The sequence below is a fragment of the Dermacentor andersoni genome, chromosome 11 (assembly GCF_023375885.2).
Source record: "Dermacentor andersoni chromosome 11, qqDerAnde1_hic_scaffold, whole genome shotgun sequence".
In the NCBI taxonomy this organism is placed as follows: domain Eukaryota; kingdom Metazoa; phylum Arthropoda; class Arachnida; order Ixodida; family Ixodidae; genus Dermacentor; species Dermacentor andersoni.
In genome coordinates, this window is record NC_092824.1 from 84,984,988 (window position 1) to 84,990,987 (window position 6,000).

The 6,000-nt window shown below is 48.4% G+C and overlaps 1 protein-coding gene across 2 annotated transcripts in view; it reads right to left on the reverse strand.

Annotated features, from left to right (window-relative positions):
- Positions 1–5,740, reverse strand: part of LOC126518312 (lysosomal protective protein-like) — a 136,635-nt gene extending 130,895 nt beyond the window's left edge. Inside the window, exon 1 of one of the 2 annotated variants that reach the window (XM_072285482.1) lies at positions 5,641–5,740. The gene's annotated coding sequence lies outside the window, so the exon portion shown is untranslated. The remainder of the gene's footprint in view (positions 1–5,640) is intronic. The other variant, XM_072285484.1, reaches the window with a different exon arrangement.
- Positions 5,741–6,000: the final 260 nt, after the last annotated feature.

Sequence of the window (6,000 nt, forward strand, 5' to 3'; positions counted from 1 at the left end):
GCCCACACATATTAAGTAGATCAAACAAGTGTCATGACACCATTTATAACTTATTTATCATTCTAGCTCCTGGCTCCCTCCGACATTCCCCGACTTCTTTCTCTCTTTCGGCGCGCTTCAGCCTCCCACCTATTTAACATGAGAGCATTAAGAGCCCCGTGTCGCCGAAAATCCGCTGTTGGCGTCGGTCGACTTGTTCGTAAGCGAAACGTTCCAAATATATTTAAGTATATGTACATGGCCACACCTTGTTGTATGACATGCGGTATATGCGGGTTACGTTGCCACACCATTCTATCACAGAAGTTGCTCACACCTTGTCTTACGTTCTTGACCAAGTTATTCCTCATAATTTTGAGAATTGCAGCCCACAAACAAACTTCATGAACGAGAACACCGACAGCGCATGCCTTCTATGTGGTAAACCGGTTAAGCTAAACTGGTTAACCCCCCTGCCTTTCCTTCTCCACTTTTTCCTTCCTTCCTTTCTTTCTCAGACTGAAATATTAGAAGTGCAAAACAATAACATAAACCTGAAAATGATGTGTATTATTTTGGCACGGCTTTGGGGGGAAAGGGGGGTGCGGCACTACCTCCGGGATCGATCCACGCAAGAGGCCGCGTTTCTAAAAGCTCGCCTTCGTGCAGAGCATTCGCAGCCAGCGTTTTCCGGTAAACACTACGGTTTGCTGCAGCTGCCGGAAAGCGTGAGACGCAGTGAAGGATCTTTGAATGCTATCGTGTTCCAACCTTAAAGGCGAAGCTTAAGCGTGCTCCAAGTATTTCCTTGGATGGTGTCTAAACGCATTCGCTACGAAAGCCGATTCTTCCTTTTCGTTCGCGCCGATATACCAGACAGTTTTGAAGTTACATTGCTGACTTACGGTTTTCACGACACGATACGTTCCTTTGTAGACAAAGCCAGTGTTTGATAGTCCTTTCGCACGGGAACCAAGTCTCCTACCTCCAGAGATAGCAACGTTGTGTTTGGCTTCTTATCAAAATTTCATTTATTCTTTCGCGGTAATTGGCTTGGCTGTCTTCTGTCCTTTCTTTTTATTGAAACGAAAATAAAAGAAACAGACGTAGTCACCTTATAATGGCGACGGCCACTCCTTTTCGCATAGCGAAAACAACACTATAAAATATATATGTCAGATTCTTCTTTCTGTAAGCTGTGCCATCTTGTCGACTCCCAAGGACACATCAGAGGGAACATAAATTTGTTTACCAGTTGCAAAAAAAGGTGGTGCACAACCTAGACCAGATGTGTGTGATCGGTTATGATGAGATACCGCTGCTTCAAGGGAGCACTTCCATCCTCTCGGGAAATTTGGGCATACATGCTGATGAACTGAATAGTTCGGCCCGCCAATCCATTACCTGTTCGATGGTTCGGGGCGGTGAATCTAAGTGTTACCTCACGTTGTTCTGCCCATTCCTGCCGTTTATGGCTTCGAAATGGTGGACCATTATTCGATGCCAAAACTTTCACGTTGTAAAAGCACATAGCACGTTGTTGCTATGTGCTCTCTCTCTCTCTCTCTCCCTTCCCCATCTCTCATCCCCCCATTCCGCTCCCATGTGTAGGGTAGCAAACCGGCTAAGCTAAACTGGTTAACCTCCCTGCCTTTCCTTCTCCACTTTTTCCTTCCTTTAACGTTGTAGAACATTTTGCGATTGAGCAATGAGGTCACGCTGTTGGCATCCTCTTTCTCTGGCTTCGCTGCTACCATCATTGTGCACTCGTACACGCACACACGGGACAGACAGACAGACAGACAGACAAGAAACTTTAATTGGTCCTAAGGGACTACGTTGTCGTAGTCGCGGGCCGCACCCGCGCCGGGGGCGGAAGACCGTGATCTTCAGCCCTGGCGCAGGCCCTTTGGACAGCCCGAAGTTGGACTTGAAGGTTGTCGCTCTTGACGGCTTCATCCCAATCTTCTTGCCTGTTGAAAGGCGAGTGGCGCAACACAGAACATTCCCACAGCATGTGGTTCAAAGTGGATCGTTCCTCGCCGCAGTCTGGGCAGCGGGGATCCACACCCGGAGTGTAGTGGCTCAGCCTTGAGCGAGACGAAAAGGAGCCCGTCTGCAGCATTCTCAGCACCGAGGCCTGGGGTCTGCCTAGCTTCGGGTGAGGAGCCGGAAACTGCCTGCGTCCCAGCTGGTAGTGAGCAGTTATCTCGTGGAAAGTGGATGACATGCTCCGCCACCTTGCCCACGCAAGACGTGAGCGAAATGGGTCGCAGACTGTCTATGGCTGGTGTCTTGCCCGGCTTCGGAATTAGGATCACCGTGGCTTCCTTCCAGGCATCCGGTACGATGCCGGCCTCCCAGACATCGTTGATTTCTTTAGTGAGCAGTTCGATCGAGCCGTCGTCCAGATTTCGAAGGAGTCTGTTCGAGATTCCATCCGGCCCGGGCGCCGATCTTCCGTTGAGGCCTTGAAGGGCCGCTCTGACCTCCGAGACGGAGAAGGGGGAGTCGAGCTCCTCGTCCACCTTGCCGCCATAGGCCGGGTAATCTTCTGGTCCGGACTGCCCGATGGGGAGGTAGCGACGTGCGACTTCGTCCATCACTTCGTTCTTAGATGCGCCTTCGCTATTCAGCTTGTGGACCAGCCTATCGATGGCGAGAGTGTGGTTTCTCTTGGACTGCGTGTCGTCCAATAACTGCTTGAGAAGGTTCCACTTGCCTCCCGCACGCATCTGGCCGTCGACCGACGCGCAAACTTCGTTCCATTGCTGCTGGCCGAGCTCTTTGCAGTGCGATTCGATATCACGGTTGAGGGCCGCGATCCTCCTCCGAAGGTTTGCGATTCAGCTTCTGCGTCTTCCATCTAGCCGTGAGGGAATTCTTGGCTTCGAGCAGGTGCGCCAATCGAGCGTCCATGCGGTCGACCTTGAGGTCCGTTTCAACGGTCCTGGTGACCGCAGCTACGTCCTTCTTGAGCTGCACTACGAGGTCCGCAAACGACTCGTATTTCTCGTGGTCGTCCTTCCTTCTCTTTCGGAAGGCGTCCCAGTCGACTATTTCGAAAGCCTTCTGCGGGGCCGCGCTGACCGGTAGGGAGATTTCCACGATGTAGTGGTCACTGCCCAGGTTCTCTTGTAAGTTGTGCCACTCCGCTCCCGGCGCGTTCTTGACGAAGGCCAGGTCTGGGGTGGTGTCTCTCGAGACCGAGTTTCCCATGCGCGTGGGGTAATGGGGGTCGGTTATCAGTTCCAGGGAGCTGTCAGTCGCTGCCTGCAGGAGTCTGCAGCCTTTGGGAATGCTTCTCACATAGCCCCAGGCTTTGTGCGGCGCGTTGAAATCTCCAGCCATAACAAGCGGCGTCTCCCTCGCCTTGGACGATGCCTTGGTTGTTAGGCTGTAGAAGGTCTGCCGGTTGTCCCTAGGAGAGCAGTGGGACGCTTGCGTTTTCTTCACACCATGTGACATTACCGATCTCGGCGAAGTCTAAGTGGGCAATTTTGAATGGTGCCCCTCAATGTTTCGGCAATGTCGTTTGTTGGATTGGTTGTCTGAATACGACTTCAATTCGTTCACATTCGTGACAAGATTGCACATACATATTCACGTGTTCAGCTCCATGTGAGCCCATTTCGTAGGACACAACCAAGAATACCTCTACGAAGGGATGTTCTCATTGTTTGCGTGCTTAACACGTTGAAGCCGCACCAGAGGACTACCAATACCATACATTACCTCCATAATCGCTTGGCGTATCAAGGGAAAGGTTGTGAAAATATTTCTTCAAGACTTGCGAGAGTTGGACAGTGCTGCCGCACTGATAAAGATCTTTAGTGCGACAGTATTCCTTTTAACCTAATACATTTAATACTCTTCTAGGCTCTATGTGTCATATTTTTTGTCGTAGCAAACGTATTCCCAAAGGCAACCCGATACGCCGCTGCAACATACCATCAGGACCCTGGTAATATTGAGACCCGAAAGCTCTTTTAACGGGCGCCAACGTAAACACGTTCATCTTGCAGACGATGCAATCATACAATACATACAATACATACAATACATACAATCATACAATAAGCGATCATACAATAAGCGAGAAGGGCAACAACTCGACAACATTGTCCAGATGGTGCTGTGTGCATCTACGGTATAAATCCCCTTGACCTTTACTGCAGCATCATGAACTAATACGCCCGCCTACATGCCCAGCGCGTGAGCGTGCGTGAGTATAAGGGTTCCCCACTACGGCAGTGTATATGCAGCAATGTATACTCACTCTTGTGTGATTTCAAGCAACTGCCCGACGCGAAATAAATAAAAGGGCGAGCGTCTCTTCTGCCTCTCACTTACGGCATCGAGTAAAACGGAAACGAAGACGCCTTCACAAACGCCAAGCGTGTTTGAATTAAATTCTGGCGTCTTACGTTCCAAAACCGCAATTTGATGACGAGTCACCCCGTACTGGGGGACTCCGGATTAATTGTGACCACTGGGCGATTTTTAGCGTGCCCGCAATGCACGGGCCGCGGGTGTGTTTGCCTTTCGCTCCCATCGAAATGCGGCCTCCGCGGCCGGGGTTTGATCCCGCGACCTAGTGCTTAGCAGCGCAACACCATAGCCGTTAAGCCACCGTGGCGGGTGCCAAGCATGTTTCGCGCGTCAACGACAAGATCTTCAGCATTGAGGTTGAGGTACACAGGGTCTTTACGTTAGCCAAGTTTACCAACGAAAAAAAAAATGTTGTTTTAGACCAAGGTTCAACATACGAATTTTAAGACTTACAGTGTTCGGCTGTCAGACCGAACAGCGTGTCCAGCGTTTACCTTAATTTCTCGATTACTAAAGCGCTGTTCGCGATAATACTCACGCGCTGTAAGTTCTCGAGCATTAATCTATCACTTTAGCTCGACCTAATATTTGCCTTTAGTGTCCCTTTAAGTGGAAGCTTTAGCTAGGAGGCTTCCATCTATATACACGAGAACGGAGCACTCGTTTTTCTCCGCAACCACTACACCAAATTGGGTAATGTATCTTGCATTTAGAAAGAAAAGTTAACATCTGGCGACTGTTCGAAGCAAAATGTTTATTTAGGCGGTCAATTTTTTAATTAAAGATCGTTGAGAACCGCAAGATTTCAAAACACAAAACTATCGCTTTTACAACTCTGTAAACAGCACCTAATAATACATAAAAATCAGACAAAATAATTTATTATGACATGAAATGCACCATTATTATGTGAGTAGACATTCTGCAAAACACTCGTAAGCACTGTAACCAGTTCACGTAATCTGTAAATTTATAAACTAAATTTGTCAGCTATAGATGATATAACATATACAGTTTCCAGAACAGCGATTTCTATTTTTGGAGCAGAGTTTGCAAACTTTGTCCCTCTATTCTTTAAGCATGCCAATTTTTGGCAATTCCACAAAAAAAAATTCCGGGGCCTAAATATAAATCCGCATTAAACAGTCACTATGCTTGACTTGCTCTCGCAAAATGCAAAAAAAAAATCGTTCAATTTGGTCCGAGAATTGTTTCATAATTGCGTTTCTGGGTTTTACACGTATTTGAAAAGGCGGCATCGGGTTTGGCCCCATGCTAAAATAAAGCATCCTGTAAACCCCTTCTTTTGGCCATACTTGCGACACTTACTCACTTGGGATGTTTACATTTACAGCTGCGACAAGCGGCACGGTGATGACGCTCCTTGGCCTTGCGGTTCCTTACGCTGGATCTGCCGCAAGGGTAAGTGTCAATAACAGGTAACGCGTAGCACGCAATGCAGTGCACCAGCAACACGCTTGTCACACGAAAATACGCGAGCTTAGGCTCGCGGCACACAATCACCGAGCTGGACAGGAATGACACAACGTACGCAATGGATTACACTTCTTTGATGACGTACACAAAACGTTGGTTGCACACTTGCAGACGTTTCCCTGTTTTCTATCTCGATTGATTGATTGATTGATTGATTGATTGATTGATTGATTGATTGATTGATTGATTGAT